This window comes from Photinus pyralis, unplaced genomic scaffold, assembly GCF_008802855.1.
Source record: "Photinus pyralis isolate 1611_PpyrPB1 unplaced genomic scaffold, Ppyr1.3 Ppyr1.4_LG3a, whole genome shotgun sequence".
Lineage (NCBI taxonomy): Eukaryota > Metazoa > Arthropoda > Insecta > Coleoptera > Lampyridae > Photinus > Photinus pyralis.
The window spans coordinates 3,510,099-3,532,069 of record NW_022170509.1 but is presented as its reverse complement, the minus strand read 5'-3'; the positions used below and the strand labels follow the sequence as shown (position 1 = coordinate 3,532,069).

General features: G+C 34.4%; 1 protein-coding gene across 5 annotated transcripts in view; it reads right to left on the bottom strand.

Annotated features, from left to right (window-relative positions):
- Positions 1-21,971, bottom strand: part of LOC116165960 (zinc finger protein basonuclin-2-like) — a 348,284-nt gene that overhangs the window by 130,550 nt on the left and 195,763 nt on the right. The gene's annotated exons all lie outside the window — the stretch shown is intronic.

The following is a 21,971-nucleotide window of genomic DNA, read 5'->3' as shown; positions in this document are numbered from 1 at the left end:
TATTTTTATTCTTCTACAACAGAGACTATCATTCATCTTTAAGAGTCTTCTGTACCCACTGCACCCAATGTAAATTTCCATAAGAGCGCCCGCCATAAAAACTCTAGTTGTTTTGCAAAAAAAAAATTTTTTTAAGAACTATTTTATAAATTTAGACCTTTATCTACAAAATGTTCGGACTATTTTTTTTAAAAAGTGTATAACAACTGAATATCGATTGTTTAAAGATTAGCTGTTTTGCGCCGATTATTGCGCTAATCTGTTTCATTTTTTTACTCGCGATCAAGACGATTTATGGAAAAAGTAAACCGACAGTTTTTTAGATAAGTTCCTTCTAAACATTACCCCAAAAAATGAAATCATATTTTTTGTAAATAAAGTCTGTATCTTGGCGGGCGGTAAATCAACAATTTCAGTGTAACAAGTGGCGCCGCTGCTCAGTGTCGGGGGAAACTAACTAAGGACCAAGACAGGAGTTGACAAAGCAAAAATACCATCTTGTCTCTTGCAACTATAATCGTCTATATACTATAATGTAAAAAAGTTGCGCTTGGGTAAAGAAGACTCTTAAAAAATTTATCTTATGGTGCTGCAAGCGATCCAAATGGAGCTGTTTGCCAAATTTTGGAATACGTTCTTATACAACAAAGTTGATTATTGTAGGTATTATGTCAACTATAAAAAAAAACCTAATAAAGGCAAGTGGTGGAGTTGTTGAATCCTGTCTAAGGCAATGTTGGTATTGAATTTAAATGTTCATCATTTAGCGCATCAGACACATCTCGATGTAGATATTACCATAAGCTTAGTGAACGTAACGTATCCGCTTGTGATAATGCGCAAGTGGAGGGAAACGTGGGTAAGTAGTAATTGATAATAACTAAGACGCCTTCCTTTAAGTGGATTTGTTAGTTGACGGTTTTAGTAACTTCTAGCAAACATCTTGAGACTAATTTAAAATGATTGTTTTAAATTGTTAAGTGAGCTTTTTATAAATACTTGGCAGTCGATACCGCAAAGAGCACAAAAACAGTCAACTGTGTAGCTCTAACAATAAAAATCAACATCGAATAGGTGACCAATTAACAGAACCCATCAAGCACTCCCATTCTCAAACAACAAAATTAACTTAAATACGTTTATTACGCGCGTTTAGATAAAGTTAAAGTGAAAAATTAAAAAAGAACAATAAATAAAATTGTCAACACTTTATAGCATGACTACACGTCAACGATCCCCTTATATTACTAAAATAGCATTTATCTAACGAAGGAAGATACAGATCAGAAAGGGTGCATTAAGTATATACAAATGGGCGGGTTACTTTATCAAACTTTTGATTATTTCCGATAAAATGGAATGACATTTTTGTCAATTTACTCCACCTCCTCGAATGTAAGGCGATAAAAACGAAATTAATCAAAAATTGAAATGTCATTTATTTTCCAAACAGAGGTTTGTATTAAAATATATTCGGGTTGTTTCTCGTAGTAACGAAATGATGTGAAAACAGAAGCAGCATCCATTGTGATTGTATACAATTCTATAACGTTCTTTTTTGCAAACGTAAATATAATGGGTTGGTTATGTTAAGGGACTAATATGGGGGTAGGTACATAATTATCAAACCCCTCGACGCGAAAGGGTTAATAGAGGCTGTAGGGTGGGAACTCCGCCATATTTGATCAATAATTGAGTTAGACAACTGCCGAACGATGTACTCTTCTCAACCTTTACTGTAGCAGACTATCGATAGCCAAGACAAAACATAAATTTGGATTTCTTGGGCCGAATAAAATTCGAAAATTTCGCTTTCTATTTTCGTATATAACAGATATTTGAAATGCAGTAAAAATAGAGACAACTTTGAATATTAAATGTTTTATAAGCAATCGTTCTGTACGCCTACATAAACAGTTTGCAGTATACGTTAACATGAATTTTCACCCTATTTTCTGCAGTAAATCCCCTTGTTAAATGTCAACCCTTCCCTTTACATCTGTAATAAACTCCCCAATAAACGATCATATTCGCATACGTCGATTATGCATGAGGTAGCAATTAACAAGAAAAAGGGATTGCTGAAAGCTGTTCCTTCTCACATGGCATACGCCATTAGAATTCTTACATAATACCTACAATAACTGCCAGACATTAGCAACCCTATTCTAATTGAAAAATTAATTATGACGGAATTATTAATTAGCGTGCATCACAGCTCAAGTATTTAATATAGTTTTATGGTACATAAGTAGGGTTACTAAATGAAATTGAAGGATTATGGAGGTGCTAATCAATTATTCAAAGAACACAAATCACCCCTTCACAATTGGTAAGCACGCTAAGTATTCGAAAAAAAAACTACTACAGGTACAAGAATGAGTGAATCACATTAATTACAGATTCTCATCTAAATTTGCCTTTAGCCGTATTTATTCTTATATGGCAAACTTATAAGATAATAAAAAAATGTGAAAATATGCAAATCAGGGAGTTTAGATTGATTAACTTATTTCACTATTAGTTGTGTGTTAGCCCACTTTATCCATCTATCGGTCCGTAGGTATTCGGCACTATAATGATCTCTATCTTGAAAGCTATGGACCTTTCCTTTTTATTCGATCCCAGTATGGTCCCTTAGAATTACTTCTACTGTAGCGAAGAGTGGCTCCAAATGGTTTGCGGTTAATTTGCCTCCCAAGAAAGCGGAACCCCTTGGTACATTTACCCCAGAAACAAACAAAAATTGACTCTCGCAGGAATATTGATCACTACCTCGCTCCAAGGGAAATTCATTTTTGTAAAAGCTCGACTCCAAATAATTGACCTTAAGAAAACTTCCCCATGGAATATTTACTAGAATCTTCATTTATTTCAGAAACAAAATTTGCAAAAGTACCGTCTGGCACCAAGGTAACTGGCCCCTAGGTAAATTATTAATTTGTTCATTATCCAGCATGACGTCGATCCGTTTCAAATTTCCCTTCATTTGATAAGATATCCCCAACTGCCACTAATCTAACTCCAAAAGGGTCTGATTTCGCACTCTGAACTTGATTGTGCACCTCACTCCATGGTAATTAGATCGTTATACCTATAACCATCGGGTGATTTTGACATCTTTGTAAATATCCTAACTTCAGTACTGCAATTCTTAAATAAATAATAGAGCAAAATATACGTGATTTATGCTCATACACTCACAGAGAAAGACAATTAAAAAAGACAAAGACTTTTTGGTAAATCACGATCGCGTCATTCCAGCAAGTTGGATATATGCCTTAGTGCCATATTGAATTAAACGCCTCAAGGAGCAAAGTATTATATGCCATATTAAGGTTCCTTAACATCTCGTAACTGATAAAATCGGGACCAGGAGAGGAAGATTTATTACACGTGAGTGCCGTTTCGAGCTCAATCATTGTAAAAGAGTGATTATAGCCAACGATCTACCAAGTGTGTGAAGTTGGGGTCTACTTCGTTCCTAGTGCACTTGGTTATTATAATTTGTAGTTGAATTGTTGTAATGGCACTTTAATTTCATTTTTAATTCAAATACATTTTGTTGAAGGGACGTTAAAGAATAGGTATATCATATCAGTAATGTGGATTAGTGAAGTTACACTGTTAAAAGTTTTTCGGTGTATGGTGAAAATGCAAAGTGTATGTTGTTTTCGTGTATAATGCTACAGGAAATCTGGTAAGATTTACACCTTCTTACTATGAGACGATTGGTAAAATGCAATTGTGTAGAATTTCTATAAGACTTACACCGTAACTTGTAAAAGTACTCAATGTGGTGTAATTTTTTCGTCAGTGTAAAGAATACGCAGATTCTTCGTTAGATTAACACCAGATTGTGCAAATAGACTCAATATTCTCGCAATTATCTCGACTTTGAGTTAGTCACCATTATTACTTCAGTCGGTTGTTCACATCTCTTGTATGACGCCATTGTACCTACATTCAAATAAGGCAGCAAGTGCAGTATACCTTAGAAGCAGTTAAGTATCTGTATAAGATTTCAATTTTGAATTAATTTTATTGTGCTGGTGAAAGTAATATGAACGCAATTAAATTTAACTACAAAAACATTGTGAAGTGGTTAATGATTCCGGAGGACAGTAGGTACATATGATGTAGTTGCGGATAAAGGTAATATTATACACCTATTTAATTAATTGAAGTTTCATAAAATCTTGCTTTTCAAAAAATACTGTGCAGTTTAGTTGATGTGATGGTACATATATAAATTAGTTATATATGTATTTCGATTGTTTTATATTGTCTATGTATATGTACTATATATACATACTTATTTGTTTAAATAAATAAGTTTATTTAAAAAGTTCTAGTAGCAAACGTTTTCGCTCACTTCCCTCCACCCTCCTCTATATTCAGAAAAGAGAAACACTGGAGTGCGGGTATAGTAACACGAAAATTCGTAGAAATTTCTACACCGCAAATGGTTACCTTGACCGTGATTTAACGAAAACTGTGTGTAAAGTTTACACATCTTCGTGTGAAAATACCTACACCAACTCGGGGTAAAATTTTACCACTATCATTTGGTAGATTTTACCAAAATGGATATGGTACAGTCTACCATTCCTCGTGTGGTCGTATATCGACCACTTTCCGTGTTGATTTTTACACGAAACTTTTTACAGTGTATGCCAGATTCATGGTAGGCTTCCGGGAGTAAATTTTTCTTATTTCTATTTCGGGAGAGGGCACATTTAGCGAGTCAAATATTGTTACAGAAATCGCAGAAAACCACCAACTTTCTGACGAACAAAAATTCCGGTTGAGTAAAATGCCCGTGGTGAAGTTTTTCCATACAAGTAATGAAGTAATGAACTTTACAACCAGATACATATATAGCAGTTATTCCCAGGATAAGTTTTCTTAAAGTGCACTATTATGGGGTCGAACTCCTTCTTAACGTGAATTTTTTTGTAGATATTTGAATTAGAGCGACTGAATTTTTTTGTGGCGAATATCGGTGGCAAATATGGTGGCGAATAACAAATCTTCCGGAAGCAAATATTCGAGAATAGAGAGCGAGAGGCGAGTTCCCTCGAGGGCAAAATTTGCCATAGAAGTAGAGAAGAATCAGGTTCGTTGAGTTTTCTTAAGTTAATTTTTGCTTGAGGTCGAATACACCCCAGAGAAGTTTATCACAAGAATAGGAGACACATTATAATGAGGTACATACGCAACTCCATCATGGGTGAGATTCGTTAAAGTCATTCTTTTGGGTTCGTTCGGTGAAAATTTCCGTGTATAGCGACCTCCGATTTTACGGGAGTGAATTCAAAACTGAAAATAAAAATAAATTTATTTTCTGTGTGTTTCTGATTGTTTACTTAAAAAAAGTAGAAATAAGATGACAAGTGCTGCACAGAAAAAATGTCTAAGACGATTGTCGGTTCCGTTTTTTAAGCACCATACCAGTTCATTATTTTTAGTAAAAAATTAGAATGAAACTATGTACCTATACTGTTCACTTTTTTACTTAAACCAATATAGACAACCAGGGACAAACACAGACGGACGGACAGTTAATCCAAATGACCAAAATTTATTTAGTTAGTCCTTTGACCATTATTGAAAACAGAACTGGAAAATTCGAAACCGTTCACGAGTTATCATGTACACAGACGGACGAACGGATAAAAAGTCCAAAATTATGAACGAACTGGATCGCTCGTTACTGAGAAATAAATTGTCTGATACCTACATGCTTATCTTTTGAGGTTTTAAAGGTTCGCTTGTAACCTTGAGCAGGACATCTCTGATTTTTCAAAACCGTAGAAAAACTCGGGAAAAAAATTACGATCTTTTTTAATTTCTTCTGTCCCAAATAAGGATTTGGCGGGAAGATAAACGTATTGAATTCAAACCACTATGATCGAGTAACAAAATTTTAAAAAACAAAAAAAACGTATTGGGATCAAATGCAATGCAACGCAATTTTTACATATTTCGCAACGTGACTGCACTATGTGCACAAAATGGCGATATTTATTATTTGTAGATTGAATACTACTATAAATAGTAACATTACGAGACCGTGTAGATATTATTATTGAAAAAAGTGGATAAAAATACAGGGAAGTGTCATCAGTTCATCTTTCGAAGTGCACATAATTCTTATCAACTTTCCATAATATCTGCATTGGTATTGCACAATCGGCCCGATTAAAAATGCTGGTATCCATGTGGTAAACAATTGACATTAGGATGCAATAGATAGACCATCCTATACTGAGAAAACTTGGACTATTATTCACTAGGCACTTACCTACTTAACGATAGAAATAATTTTAATGACTGCATAGATACGATGCATAGAATGTAAGTATCTATGCTTTACAATTGAATTATTTGTTTCCCTAAATGAATAAATGTGCGATTTCCCATAATGATTTTCGATTCTTATACTTATGTTTGGAATCGCTAGAAACAAAAAATCATAATCAGTTACATTATCAAACAAATTAGGACAATATTATCAAGGTCGCGGATAAGTCGATTCCATATACTTTGTAATAAATTATGACATTTCTCTTTAGCAACAAGGGGTTTAAAAATGCATTTTGTCTGTGGATTTAATGTTAAATATATAACAACGACCTCTTATCAAAAACAATGCTTCGTAGAAATTTCTCATAAATAAATAATCGTTTTTGTTTTCTACGATAACGCAGCTGCTCAGTGTTAACACTGTCATTTATGAATTAGGACACCTTATTTGACACATTTTACGGCAAATAACCAATTTTTTTAAATATTAGTAATGCAGTTCATCCAAAATTTAGTATGGGCACGGATAGGTATATACCTATAAAACTTTTCCCAGAATAAATGAGACAAAAAGTGGTAAGTCACGAATACCTAGAGGACAAAGTTTATTGCACGAAGCAAAATATAAGTATTTTTTTTATACAGATACCTATGTAGACGTTATAAAAATTCTTAAAGTTATCTACATCTACACTTAATTATAAATCTAATAGTTTTTATATGACCCTGATGGTGAGATTTGTTAGTCAAAATACCTTTAATTTAATTTCTTCGCCACATAAATTTACCTCAATGTTGTAGAGTGAACTAAACTATAATTATTATTAACCGAGTTGTTAACATATAATTGTATTCAGTTGACGCTACGACAGATGGACTTTCCAGAAAGTCAATCGCTTTTACTTATGTTGTAGATACAATATGTCTATGTGGGAATGCAGAAATTGCCATAATAATTATCTATCCAAATGAGATGGATTTTTTAAAAATAGCGAACGTTCTCATCCTATCGCAACTAACTCGACGTAACAGTAATAGCAACAAAATTCAGTTTGTGATCATCATTAGGAACACAATGTCAGTCTGTGAATGGGTATTTTCAAAAATTAACGCAATTTAAATTCAGAGATAATTGATAAAAGCGTCTGAACGGACAACTGAAGTCAAATGTCAAAAAATCTTGCCATAAATTTTAAACTCAAATGGATTATTTGAAACTTTATAATTTTAGATCATGAAAAATAAAACTTAGTTGAAACTAAAGCTACTGTCTGCTTTTGAGCTAAAGCAGTATCGTGATCAGAAAACTACAGGTGAGACTAAAATAGACAAGGATAGATTGAGACAATATCTGAGGTACAATTCAGATGACAATTATGCAATTTGTATGAAAAAGTCAGTCAAGGCAAAGAGGCAATGATTGGGAGAAACCAGAAAACATGTTATTAGTTCGAAAAATTGGAAAAAATAACTGCGGTGGGAAGAGAGCTTGCCCCCTAATTATTTGTTTCTTTGTTTCCTTCCCTATCTAACTTCTTCGGCACCGATTTATTACAAAATTATCTTAGTCGTTCAACAATCAACATCATAAGCTGCTTTTGATTCCCTGCCAGGTAAAGGAAGTAATGGTTTTGAAAGAGTTACGAAGCCCCCAAAACTACAAGACCTTGCCCTAAGTTTCCCTGTGATCGCTACTTCACTAGTGTTAATAATATGTTATACATAAACAATAAATTAAATGAGTATTACCAGGCCCTTTCAAGTTCTCAACTCCAATCTACATATACTTTTTGCGCCGACGGTAAATATTGATTTCCTCTTGCAAATACATGGAATCTATACATTTAGAAATATATCTCTTCCATTCGATGTCTTGAAACATTTTCTGTAGGGTTTTCACAAAGGTATATCTCATCACTTTAATTATTCCCATCTTATAGATACCTATGTATGTTAGTTTTATATATTGGATATCTTCGAGGATATCTTTTAATAACGAAAATTTCTTCTGTATCAGTTAAGATCATGCTATTAACGAACGATCCGTGAGAAGTCAGGTATTTACAGAAAACATTGTGAATAAAATAAGTAACCGTCAACAATCCAGGTGGAGCGCTAAGTGAGTCTGTGAAGTATGGCTATGGTTTCCCCGGTGAATATACTAAAATTTTGTGGTATGAGCAGTTTTTTGGTTTATTGATGATGGCCACTGCGTGACCGTTTTCTGTTTTGGATGCATCTGTGATAATTTGATGGGATATGGGATATTTGTGTATGCTTTCTTTATAGTCATTTTGTATTAGGGTCGGATTTGTGGTTGTTTTTGGTAGTGGTGTAAGGGATGTATCTATATTGGTGGTTTGATTGTCCAGATAGGAGGGTTCAGACTTGGGATTGTAGTTAAATTGAACTGTTCTAAGTTGAAACCAGGGCGCTTAATTCTTTCTCTTAGAGGAAGCTTTTTTTTGCTTTGCTAAGGTGAGGGTCTACAGAAGTTCTGTTTTTGAGTATGAGAAAGCTACGTTGTCGCGAGCTGCTGAGATTCTTGCTATGTATATAGTTTAGGGAGAGTATTTTACGAAGTAAGTTCTGTTATAGCTTGGATGCTAATTACAGGGCTAGTTCTAAAGGCGCCCAGGGTTAGTCCGAAAAAGGATATTTGGATGGAATTAAATTAAATTGAGCGTAGGTTGAGATGATCGTTGTAATTTATCTATTATAATCGAAAGCGACTCCAAACAAGCTGATTTCTTGCACCTGTATGAGATATGAGCCGTCCAAAGTAAGCTTGAGAGAAGGCATATTTCTTTTTCTACAAAACCCTATGTAGCGTATTTTTTCAGTGGAGAAAACAAATGTTTGTCTAAGAAGCCTTGCAGTACTCTGTAAGTAGATGCTGTAATTTCTGGGGAGGTTGGGATTTGTCTTTTTAGTACTTGGGTGCGGCTTGTCTGGAGTGTTTTTTGCTTGGCTTGTATCCATTGAGAGTGAAGAGGTTGATACCTTTTGTATATTGTTGTGCTTTTTGTGCTAAAAATAAACAATCAAAAATTATTTTGTTAGAACGAATTTTAATATTTCAAAAATATTGCAAACTATTTAATAATATCTGACGTGTCTCTTTTACACTAAACTATGCTTGATTTTTAAATAATGCTGTTTTATGATAAATTTGATTGGATCAAATGTTTTTCAGTTACGCGCAAGGAAAAGTGGGTTCAGTTAATTATTCGCTTATTATTAAAGTGTGCAATTTTTGGTGTTTGTTTCACAATAAAGGCGATATATAAAAGCTACTAAAGAAATATATACAAAAAATGCAAATTCTACTAAGATTTTTAACCTATGCATCATCTTCCTCCGTTATATTCACTACAGATTTTTTTACATGAACTTTTACAACTACGGTCATAGTTGCGCAATAATAAACATTCAAATCACATTTGCTTATGAATGAAACCCGGTAATTAAAGCACGTTTAGAAATATATTAACAATTTGACTGTTTTAGACTGCAGTAAATAGTTGGAAGATTCAATTCAGGCATTCTTGCTTGATTTATTACTATGTAAGGAATGCAAACAACGTTTATATAAATTTATTTGAATAACAAAAAAGGGTTATTAGTGAAATTCGATTTTTATAGCGTTAAATCCACAAGATATACAATGAACGACAATGACGAGATAAAATTGAGTTATAAATTAATTAATAAACAGATGTTCGTTTTATACAACTATAAAAGTGTAAATATAACATTAGGCTAACAATCATTGACTAATAGACCAGAATAAAATGTTAATATCCATCAGAGCGCAGCAGAATATCTTATAGTATCCGTACTGTAATTCAATTTCCCTTTTAGACCAGAAAAATATTCTTGCAGTAGCGCGTTTTTAGAAGCAGTATTGGGTGTAGGTGGTGCTATAATCCAACATGCTTGTACATGTAAATTCTTTCTCTTAATTCATAAGACATCACTTGAGCCGCCCAGATTGGAATATCCGCCCACTAACTCTTGATCCCAACGACTACAGTATAAAACAAACTTCTATACTTAAAGTATTTTAGGTAGCACTTCTTCACCAACAATGACTACCACTAAATGATGTCGTTATTCAAATATACACACACCCTGTATGTTAACACGGTACTTTAGCATTATGCTGTAGAAATAATCAACTTTTTTTAGAAATGGGACCAACTTTAACCGCATGGTGAATCTATGTGAAAAAGATGTCAATTGATTTCCTATTTGTGGAAAACACTGAAAAAATACAAACTTTAGCTTTATAGAAGGATCGTTGGTTGAATCCATGCTGATGGTCGATTGGTGTGATTCCAAATGGGATAAAACAGCAGTAGGATTGATGAATTTTATTTAATTGTAAAAATGTAAACGGAACAGTTGACAAGGGGTTTGAAAGGCGCCCCTTGTCATCATGGGGCGGAAGTATGAAAGTGACGAGTATAGTGGTTAAAAAACTACTTAAAATTTACATATTGCGTTTTGTTCGCTGTACAACATCTAATACCGTCATTTTCTGTACTGTAAACATAAAAAAGTATAAATTCTAGTGTAAATAACAAAATGAATAAGCTCATTTGACCCTTTCAACACGTGATAGTTTTTCCTTCAGACAATATGTCCATTTATAGTATTTTTTAACCTCATTTTCATATACGTAAACCAGTCAATGATTGTCGAAACATGTAACGCATTTTAAACCCCTAACTGCCCCTATACTTCAGATTCTTCAGAAACTGTTATACCTACTAACTATAATTTAAAGATTTTTTCTTTATAATATGTAAAACAGAGTTAGAGTTAGAGATTCTTTATATGTGTACAGGGTCGAAATTTTGTCTGGAACACTGAATATTTTTTTTACCTATCAAGAAGTTTTTTATGGTATTCACAATAATAACAACTTTGCTACTAATTTACGTACTTTAAATTTGTGCTCAGTGGCGTACGTGTCGAGAGTCAAGAGGGGCATATATACCTATTTCTAATAGCACCCACCAATTTTGGTCTCGATTGAAATCATCGATCTTAGCACTAACTTATAACACCAAACAAAAAATTCGTAGGTATCACTGTTTGGAGCCCAAAAATTTGGCAATTATTTGAAAATTTCGTTCACACTTACAAAAACCCACGATTCCAAGTAACTTTTATGGTACCTACATCAAATAATTTTGTTTGAGGAATTGCCTTTTAAAAATAAAATCCTATTCTGTCTTCAAATTACAGTTTGCCTAGACACGAGGTCAAACTTATTGGATAGTGGTGTGTTGTGCTAGCAACGGATCTTTTCCTGGTTTCGGTATTGGGACAACAATAGCTCGTTTCCATTTTGGAGGGTAAGTCGATTCATTTCAACACGAATTGAAGAATTTTAATATGATTTCTCTAATTTCAGCGCTACAGTGGCGTAGCATCCTGTTATGCATACCATCCTGGCCCGGTGAGCATAACTTGGTACTACAGATTGTCGTTTCTAATTCTTTCAGAGTAAAACGTAGGTTATAATTTAAATTTTCTTCTGTGTTAAAGTTTGTATATACGGATTCTTTTTCAGGTTTAGTGTCCAAAAAGGTGTGAGCTATTAACCTTATAGAATCATCAGCAAGAATGTTAGTTACATCTTGCAGATTATTTGAATTATTCCCTCAGTGTTTCGCAAAAACGTCGATTTTACCACTCCAGCTTTCTTTTACACTTCACTATTGGTATAGTCTCCAGTGTTATGGTGGATACGTATTGTTGCTTCCAGTGTTTCCCGGCGACACTGTAATCTTCGTTTTTTTAATTGAATAAGGATTATCCATTGCGGGTTCCGGCAAAAATTATTTAAGGCTTTTTTTCTTTAATGAATTTCTTTCTTTTAGTTCGGATGACCACCATGGTATCTCTGTTATTTTGTCAGGTTTAGATTTTGGAATGTTGGCCTCGGAGGTAAGACTTTTAAGAGTTAAATTATCCTGACTAGGATGGACGAGCTGCTGTGTAAAATGTTCCCAATTTCTTGCTTGTTTCTTTGATAAACTATATTTAAATAATCTCTAAACAATTAACCCTCAGATTATCTAAATTTGTTTAGGAACATGCATAGCCATTCGCGTTTGCTGAAGTTGTAGCTTTTGTGGTACATCAAATGTTATATGTTTATTTGGTAGATTATGTTTAAATGATCTATAACCTACCCCTTCATTGCTCTCTAAAAATAAATTTCCTTCTTTTTTTAAACTTACGCAGTTTATTTTAAGTCATACTAGCATAGATTATATAGGTAACTGATCTATAAGCAATCGTCGAATTGTATTCTAAAAATAAAACTCAATTTTGATATCATATTACATAATTTTCTACAAAATTTCTGTTGTACATGATCGCGGGGGTTGTCTTTTTATGGTAAATTAAATAGTTTTGTTTTTTAATAGATTAAGACTAAATGCACCCTATATTCTAAAAATAAAATCCGATCCTGTCTTCAAATTACGAATTTTTTTGTAAAATTTTCTCTTACATCGCACGCCAAGCTTCTTTGATGGATTATGCTTAAATGATCTATAACCAACCATGCAATTATACCCTATGAAAATAAATATCCTTCTCGTTTTAAACTTACTTTTTTTTAGAAAATTGACGCTTTCTCAATTGCAGGGTTTATATGATACGCTAAATATTTGTGTTCCTTTCTTGACAGCTTATGTCTAACTGATTTACAAGCAACCCTCCAACTGCCTTCTAAAAATCCCATCCTGTACTTTGTTTTAGAAAATTGAATTCCAGTTCAATTAATATTGATGCACACATCGTGGGAGGGCGCATAAATCAGCGCCCAGATTGAGCACAATCCATGATGCAAATTTTGGTCGGAATCGAAAACCTTCGTTCTTAGAGCATTAATACGTAACTAACAATTAAAAATTGCATATCCAGAACGTGAAATTTTGCACACAAATAAGAACGATTACAATTCTGAATTCAGATGCGATCGAAAAGCTTCGTTCTTGGCAATAAGTTGTAACCATTAATTAAAAATTCCGTATCGCTTTTAATTTTAAGGTACAGAACGTGGAAGTTGGAATACAGAAATCAGCACAACATGAGCACATTTCGCTATGTCAGACTGAACTCAATTGGAAATAGAACACGTGAACGCATCAGGCATTAAGATGGTAACCCCAGATTGAATACCTATACAAACGTAAGAAGCACAAAACGAGCACAAATGAATGTGTTATAAGCGCATGGATTTAATTCACGTAAAATACCTGTACTTTTTATTTTACATAATATCATTGACCATCTTGTGCAGAGTAGCGCGATGTCATAAAAGACAAATTGTATATGCCATATACTGCCGTGGAATTATAATACCTATTTAATTTTCCATTAAAGTCTTCTAATTATTGCCATTCCTGTTAGTTTCAGAGAAGTTTAATGCAATTATTGTGGAAACTAAGAGCAATTTCCAAAGTTGACGTTAGTCGCTATTCTCCAATTTAAGCGACGTAGGTAGGTACTTGTTTGTATGAAAAATTAGATAAATGCGTAACAAATAATAGTGCCCTTGTAAAATAGTTCACTGGCTTTTCGCGTTTAATTTTTCAAATCTCTGTAAGAACCACACGTTTGCGGACATTTTTCCGTCCGTAAATCCCGAGGGGTAAAGTAGAAATTGCAACCATCATGAAGCGAGTACACAAAATACTGTTCTTAATTTGTGCAATAAGTAAATAATTTTGTCGGCGCATATAACAATAAATCACATGCTAGGCGTTGTATAGGTAAGTATTAACAAAGAAACCTTAAACGAAATATATTTAGATGTCTTGCAGCTTTGCTGTAATTCATATTCAGTCAAAATGCGGGATTCGTGAGCGATGAATCAAATAACCATATCTTCTAGCAGGTATAATTTGGATGTATTCCATGTTCTATATCTTAGCCTGGAACAATTTATTATCGACTGTACTTATTATACAATATGGCCTGGGCCAATCCTGCACCTGGTCGTTGGACGCTGGACTTGTCTATCGATATAGAAGCCATCATTTTCCTTTAAAATATTATCTTACATTGCGTGAATTGGGCGCATCTATTCAATTATTTACAAGCGGACATTAGCGTAATTGCAAAGTTTTGACACGTGCCAAACATTGTAAATACGTGCCTAATAAAAATACTCGTAGTTAATTACCTGCAGCTTTTGCTGGTCATGATTGCGTTACGGTAACTTGTGGGTTATTACCTAAACTAGAAGCAATAAACTGTTCAGTGCAGTTTATCACGGGACTATATTATATACGTTTAGTTATAGGTTAAAAAAACTTAGTGGATAACAGTCTATAATTATAGCTGTAAAGAACATATGACAATCGACTATCCAAAGAACACATGGAACCACAGACTTGTTAGACCGCAAAATGTTCTTCGAAAAGGTATTCGAAAAGCAGGTACGAACAATAGACCTGTTCATGACATGACTGCATCGACACATGTCCGATTACCAATTAACAAGGCAGTTCGTGTTTTCGTGACAATTTTTATTAGAGCTCAAATTGTCTTACGCTTTTCAATGCAAAACCATGGAGGAGTCGCATTATTGAAACCGATTGTGATCTTTAGACACTCCTTCGACAACATACGGTGTGATATGTTGACAAGCCAACGATTCCAATTTTTAAATAACTTTGTACATGCGATATCCCTAGCATTATTTATTCCTTTGTTCCCATTAATGATTTAATGGGCAATCTTCCAAAAGGCAAACACTAAAACTCTTTCTTTTCTTTTTCGTGGGTAGTTAATGAAGTTGTTCAACTGCGCTGCAAGAGGAAGGCCTAAGTTTAAACCAACAGTAATTTGTATAATCATTTCGGCCGAATGCAAACATGAAAACCTGTCACAATCTAGCTTATTTAGCTCATTTTTTGCATTAGCATTTATTCATGACGACAATATGGTTCAAAGCGCAAAAACACTTCTAAGCGTATATTCTTGTGTGCTTTTACCTAGATCCTGACCTATTTGTAAAGGCGGCTTGACATTATGTATCTATTATTACTAGACTATTCACTAAACTAGTTACTGTACGTACTAGAATGCCCGCTTTAATTGAGTTGATTATATGAAAGCTTCTAATTGATTGTCAACTGTCCATATTTTGAAGCTATTTTCTGTATGAAATGAGCAAGAAGCATGGCAAATGAAAGAATTCTAAGACAATTACACAAACTTGGATGAAGTACCTACAGGGTGGCCATTTGAAAACGAAACAGTGCCTATTTTGGGGACCTCAAAACATCTACGAAGAAATCCTCGGACCCGTCAATTTTTTATTCAAGGGGGAACCATTTTTTTTGCTAGTTTCGCCCCCTTGAGGGCAAAGTTCTAGCAGGGGTGACAAGCGCCCCCAAAATTTTAAATCGAATGGGGGGTCGAGTGGTACCTTATTTTGAAGGTATTTGTATGTGGATTATAAACCTTTACGTTTTAAATCGCTACTAATTTGCCTAGCCGATACAGGGGCTAATAAAAATTACAAAAACGTGGCATTTTCTTATGAAAAAAAATGCTTGTAAATGAATTAGTTAAATAACAAAAATAAATACAACAATAAATACCAAAAATGTTGTTCTCCTACATTCTGAACCGTACTTGTTGTTTTTTTTTCTTTTTAATACTCGTAGGTATTATAGCAGCATTTTAAAGTTTAATAGTGATTGTCAGCAATTTAACAGGAGAGATGTACTTGGAGTTATTAGAAAATACGATTCATCGAGTATTTCAGCAAGATGGTGCGCCACCCCATTATGCTGCAAGGGTTCGTCAATATTTAAACCAAACGTTTCCAGGACAATGGATTCGAAGAAGAGGAGCTATTGAATGGCCTCCTCATTCCCCGGACTTAAGTCCGTTAGATTTTTTTTTACGAGACCAAACTACAATTTATGGTAGTCAGCCAACTTGCGACAAAGAATAATTGATGAATGTCGTCAAATTACACCAGAAGTTTTTCAAAATGTACGGAAAAGGTTCGAACAAAACCTGTATTATTGAATGGAAGTCGAAGGCCAACATTTTCAACATTTACTTGATTCATTTTAGCTTTAAGCACATAAAATAAAATTGGTTTAAAACTGAAGGGTTATAATCCACATAAAAATACCTTCAAAATAAGGTATCACTCGACCCCCCATTCGATTTAAAATTTTGGGGGCGCTTGTCACCCCCGCTATGGCTTTGCCCTCAGGGAGGCGAAACTAGCAAAAAAATGGTTCCCCCTTAAATCAAAAATTGACGGGTCCGAGGATTTTTTCATAAATGTTTTGAGGTCCCCAAAATAGGCTCTGTTTCGTTTTCAAATGGCCACCCTGTATAAGAAGGCCTATAAAGATTTTACACCAGTATTGTATAAAACACCACTTTTCCTTGTGATTTGACATAGTTTAATGTGCCGTTCTACGTATAAGTGCATAATAACGTAAGTAATGTAACTTGTAAGTACTCGTAATTTACATTACTGTATTGTACTCCAGAAGAATTTATGTTGGTCTGGTACTACTTCACCTGTAGGTACTACAAAATTTATATACATATCCCTAAAGCATGAAGATAAACTTAGACAATGGCCCTTGGTTTTCAAAGCCCTTAAACGTGAGTTATAAGTCACAGTGAAATTTTTTGAAACCTGGTGTACAACTTTGTAAAAGAGAATGGTCGATTATTTCTCCGTAATATTTTATTGAATATTTTAGTATACCTGGCGCAGTTTCCAGTCCGGAAAAAAATAAATAGCATTTGTATAGCTTTAAGCTCAGGACTTATTTCATGTACCTATGTGTAGGTATTATGCAGATAAGCAAATTCTGTAACTTTAGGTAAGAATTGTCATTTTTCTTAGGAAGGTTATAATATTATTTGTTAAAGAAAAATGCGTTGACTCATAAAAACGACGCGCCTAAAGTACCTATAGATTTTGAGAATAGATATTTATGTCATTTGCTTATTCAAAAAACATTCCGCAATGAAAATGTATATTGTCACATCATAATAACCTTAGAAAAAGATCTATTGGGACACTAATTCCTATTAAAAATATAGAAAAATAACCAAAACTGTTTCGGTATTTAAACCAAGACCGGAAATTAGATATTTTTGACTGTTTTCCACATGAATCACACCAACTTTCACAATTAGTCATATGAAGACGTACAAGAAATAGATTCAAATTAAAATCTTGAAAGCCAAAATTTCAAAATACCTATGAGAGTGGAAAATAATATTTACTAGGTATACAAAAATCAGTTTACGCAGAGAGCTTACAAATAGGTCTGGAAACCATTCCAACGTTTTGAATTTGAAATTTTGCCACGATTCTCCAATAAAAGCCAAGTTTGAGAGACATACTTTTAAATTTAAGGTAAAAAATTAAAATGAAAACTAAGGATACAGAAAGGTGGGCAGTAAAGATTTTCCATCCGTATAAATCCCTAGGGATGGATGGAATCTTTCCTGTTCTACTACAACAAGGCCTGCTCCGCACTATGTACGATATACTAACGGAAAGTTTTGCCCTAGAGGGATGTAAAAGTCGTATACCGAAACGTGGAGGAGACTCAAACGCCCAAGCGAAGTCGTGTGATCAGTCTAAGATCGTTTCTCCTAAAACATATTGAGCGACACATAAGGGATGAGGTGCTGAGGCCCAAACCCATCAGTGCCTATCAACCCGGAAAATCCAGTTGTCCACAGAGTAGTGGATGTAGCTGAAAGGGCGATCTCGCTTAACAACGCCCCTGTAGTGGTTCGGGCTGTACGAGGATTCCCGCAGGGTGGAATTTTCTCTTCGCTGCTGTGGTGTTTGGTGGACTGCTGAAGAGGCGGGCTAGACCACAGTTGCCCATGCCGATGACATAGTGATTGTGGTACGTGACAGATTTGAGGAGACCCTATCAGTTGTGATGCAGGGAGTTTTAAATATAGTGGAAACATGGTACGAAGAATACGGCTTACCTGTTAATCCAACAGAAACAAACCTCATTCCTTTCTCACGTAGAAAAGACCTGACTAAGCTAAAGGACTTTGCAATGTACGGCACCAAGGTACAGGTAGTGAGAGAAGGTAAATACTTGGGCATCATATTAGACCAAGGGCTCACCGGCAAATCATATCTGGAAAAAAAAGCGCGCGAGCAACGCCACAAGGTCCATGTGGGCCTGCAGGCGATTGTTCGGGAGCAAGTGGGGGTCTCTCTCCAAAAATGACCCACTGTCGAAATTGTGTTTTGCAAGACCTAAGTCTTTGTGACGTGTTCGTGACATCATTATGGTTCCATAAACATACATACCTTTCTTCCGTGCACTGTAACGTGTTACGTCATTTTGTCTCAGAAACAAGCAAAGTGCGGGAATCACGTCAAGTAATACAATAATATTTAACCCTCTAATTACAGTATCGCGATTATATTTTTTTTTAAAAAGATGCAAATAAAATATTTATTCTACACAGCACCATTGTATATATACAATGACTCCACCATGGCGTTTTATTCAATGACTATGGTTTACCATCGAATGGTTTTACTTATACATATAGGTACCAATTTATAGAGGTATCCACTGTTTTCTTTTAGGATAGCATAGATTGCTAAAATTATTTATGCCTCGATTTATGCACTACAATTTGCATTGGTAGTGTTTTCTAATTTCGATTTATAAACTTAAATTTTCATCCTAACAGTTTGGAAGTCATACGTACCTTTAAGCTCATAATTGAAAAGCTATATCTTAAAATTGGGAATGAGTTGAAACGAGGTTTCAAATTTTGAAGTTTGAAACACATTCGCAGCTTCCGGTTTCGGATAAAAGTATCTAAACTCCAGTTTGGGGTAGGGCTGTAGCGGAACCGACACGCACACGCTCTCATCTTTCCTCTACCCAACAACAAAAGCAAAGTCGATATCTCCATAAATATGCATGTTGCAAATTTTTTATTGTGGTCACGTCCGATTTGGGTCCCAAAAAGGGCAAAATGATAGAGATTTTTTAAATATCAACTTGCAGTTTGGAGTTTGACAGGGGAGAGATGAGAACGTGTACCTACTGTAAAAATATTAATCACCTAAGACTTCAGGTTCCTGCTGTCGACAAAAATTATTCCTAAAAGATCATAGCCTGAAAAGTTAGCAGAAGTGAGGAAAATTACGCTATACTTTGATTAGGTATACCTATTGGGAGGTAAGGGAGTAGATAAACTAGCAAGAAATATAGCAAAAACTACCTATAGTCTTGCTCTAAAATTCATAGAAAATCGACTAGTCTGAGATCGATTGAAAAATTAACTTTTCTGAAAGATTGGATCCTGAAGAGCTCGCAGAAGTGCGACAAATTGCTATACATACTTTCATTAGGATTAAGAGATACAGCGTTACAAAACAAAGAAGCAATACAAAGTCGAATTTCTCTGAAAGATTAGAGCTAGCAGGACAAAGAATAATTGCGCTACTTTAATTATATAAGAAAAAACTATAATCTCGCCTATATAAAATGAATCGAAAGTCGACTGGTCTCAGATTTCAGCCGAAAAATAAACTTTTCTGAAGGATAGCCTGATGAGCTATAGTAGAAGCAAAGAATACATAATAATTATTAGTTACTATTTGGTAGAAGTGAGACCAATATTACGCTACTTTTGAGGCAGTTAAGAGTGTTCGAAAGGGGGTTAATTCGTTTTTTTTTTTACGTTTTATGAGCCATAGATACGGGACCCTAAAAAAGGGCACCCGAACGAATCTCTCCCCATTTTCGAATTCAGCGCACGAAAACTTATTTTTTTGTGCAAATTTCAAGTTGATATTTGGACAGATAAAAAGGACAGATTTGAATCAGATTATGATCACATATATGTTCAATATGAAACTATCGCTACTTAATAACTGCGCTTTTATATGTCCATATGACGTTTGTGACAAATAGGTATAGGTACATAGTCGCGTATAGTGCTGCAGAAGCTTTGCCGTCAAAAAAGTGCACCCACTTTATCTGTCTGTCCGTCAGATGGGCTGTACTTTCTTCTACAGTTTTCAAGCCATTAGGTTCGTTTTTTTTTGGCATTCAGCAGCTTAAAGCTCTAACACTTGAGGAAATTAAAATATTAGCAACGGCTTACCCCTTGGGCACACAGACGCCCAACAATTTTATTAGAAAGCTGCGCGCACCAACTTTCTTATTTTCATGAAGGCAAGCGATATTCTCCTGGAATTTTAACCACAATGCGATAAAAGCAAAACTCACAGGGCCAATTTTGTTATAATCCGCTGCCATATATTCAAAAACTAAAATGCCCTAAACGTATGTAATATAAGTGTTCGTTTTTACGGTTAAAACTCGTATTTTTTTGTACAGTAGGTACCAGTGGGTGGAAATTGTCTGATCATATAACATGCTTATGCTTATACTATATTATTCAGAAGTATAATAACAATAACCAAATTAATTCGTATTTACCTATATCGCGTACCTATATGTCTAATGCATGTGGACTATATAGTAATTTAGTCCTTATAATATGATACTTGTATATTTGTAAGGAATGTGCATAACAGTAATCTTTATATTGTAATGTCTTGAGTAGGTATTGTGGAAAGTGACCCCTCGGATACATTTTCAAATGAAGGATTTACATTTTAATCGATCAACCTATAGGTACAATGACGTAAAAAGAAATAACAGAAATCCGGCCCAATTTCTAAGAAAAGCGATTGGTAGGTATTTTACGAGGTATTTTACTATGATTTTTTAATATAATCGAGTGCATTCGATAATACTGTTGTTATTTTTTTATGTTTAGGTAAAGGTAGCTAAATGTGAAATGGGAACATAGAGGGAACTTAAACATAATTTGCTTATAGGCAAAAGGCAAATATTAGCAACTATAGGGTAGTTGTAGGTGAAATGAGATTTTAGGTAAAAGTGACAATGAAAACTAATGGCTGGTAATTCTGCGGTATAAATCAATCATACGGCACATTTTATCTGTTGAGTAATAAATAAACTCGAGGTGACCTTTTAAATCAGAAATAATCACTGTGATTGTTTTCAGTAAAAGTAATCTCAAATCTATAAGATGCTCGACACATCAGAATTGCGTCAAATTGTAAATGTAGTATACATTTTTACAATAATTAATTTCGTAATAGCACCAGTCCGCTTATCTATGAGGCTGTATAAAAATCTTTGCAATATAAATAAGGATTCATTGCAAAATTACCTATTAATAGAGCAAATTGATAATATCACGTCGATGCATTCTTTAATTTCTCACTGATAACCGAACACTATAATAGCAAATGGGTCATTACTGAAGATCGGGGTGGCATTATAACAATTAGAATCAATTAATACGAATTGTTTTATCGGCATATTTATCTAAGTATGCTTCATTTTAAAGTGTATTTGCCACTTAGTATGTCAGTGCAAAGCACGCAAGAAATACTTCCTTTTAACTTGACAATTGAAAAAATAATGAGCTTGACGGCCGTAATATAAGTAGATGTAACCTCTTATACCCTATACCCATATAAATGTTAGACACGCAAGACACTCAAACATTTGATTAAATGACAACAAAATCGTTAACAAACCGTA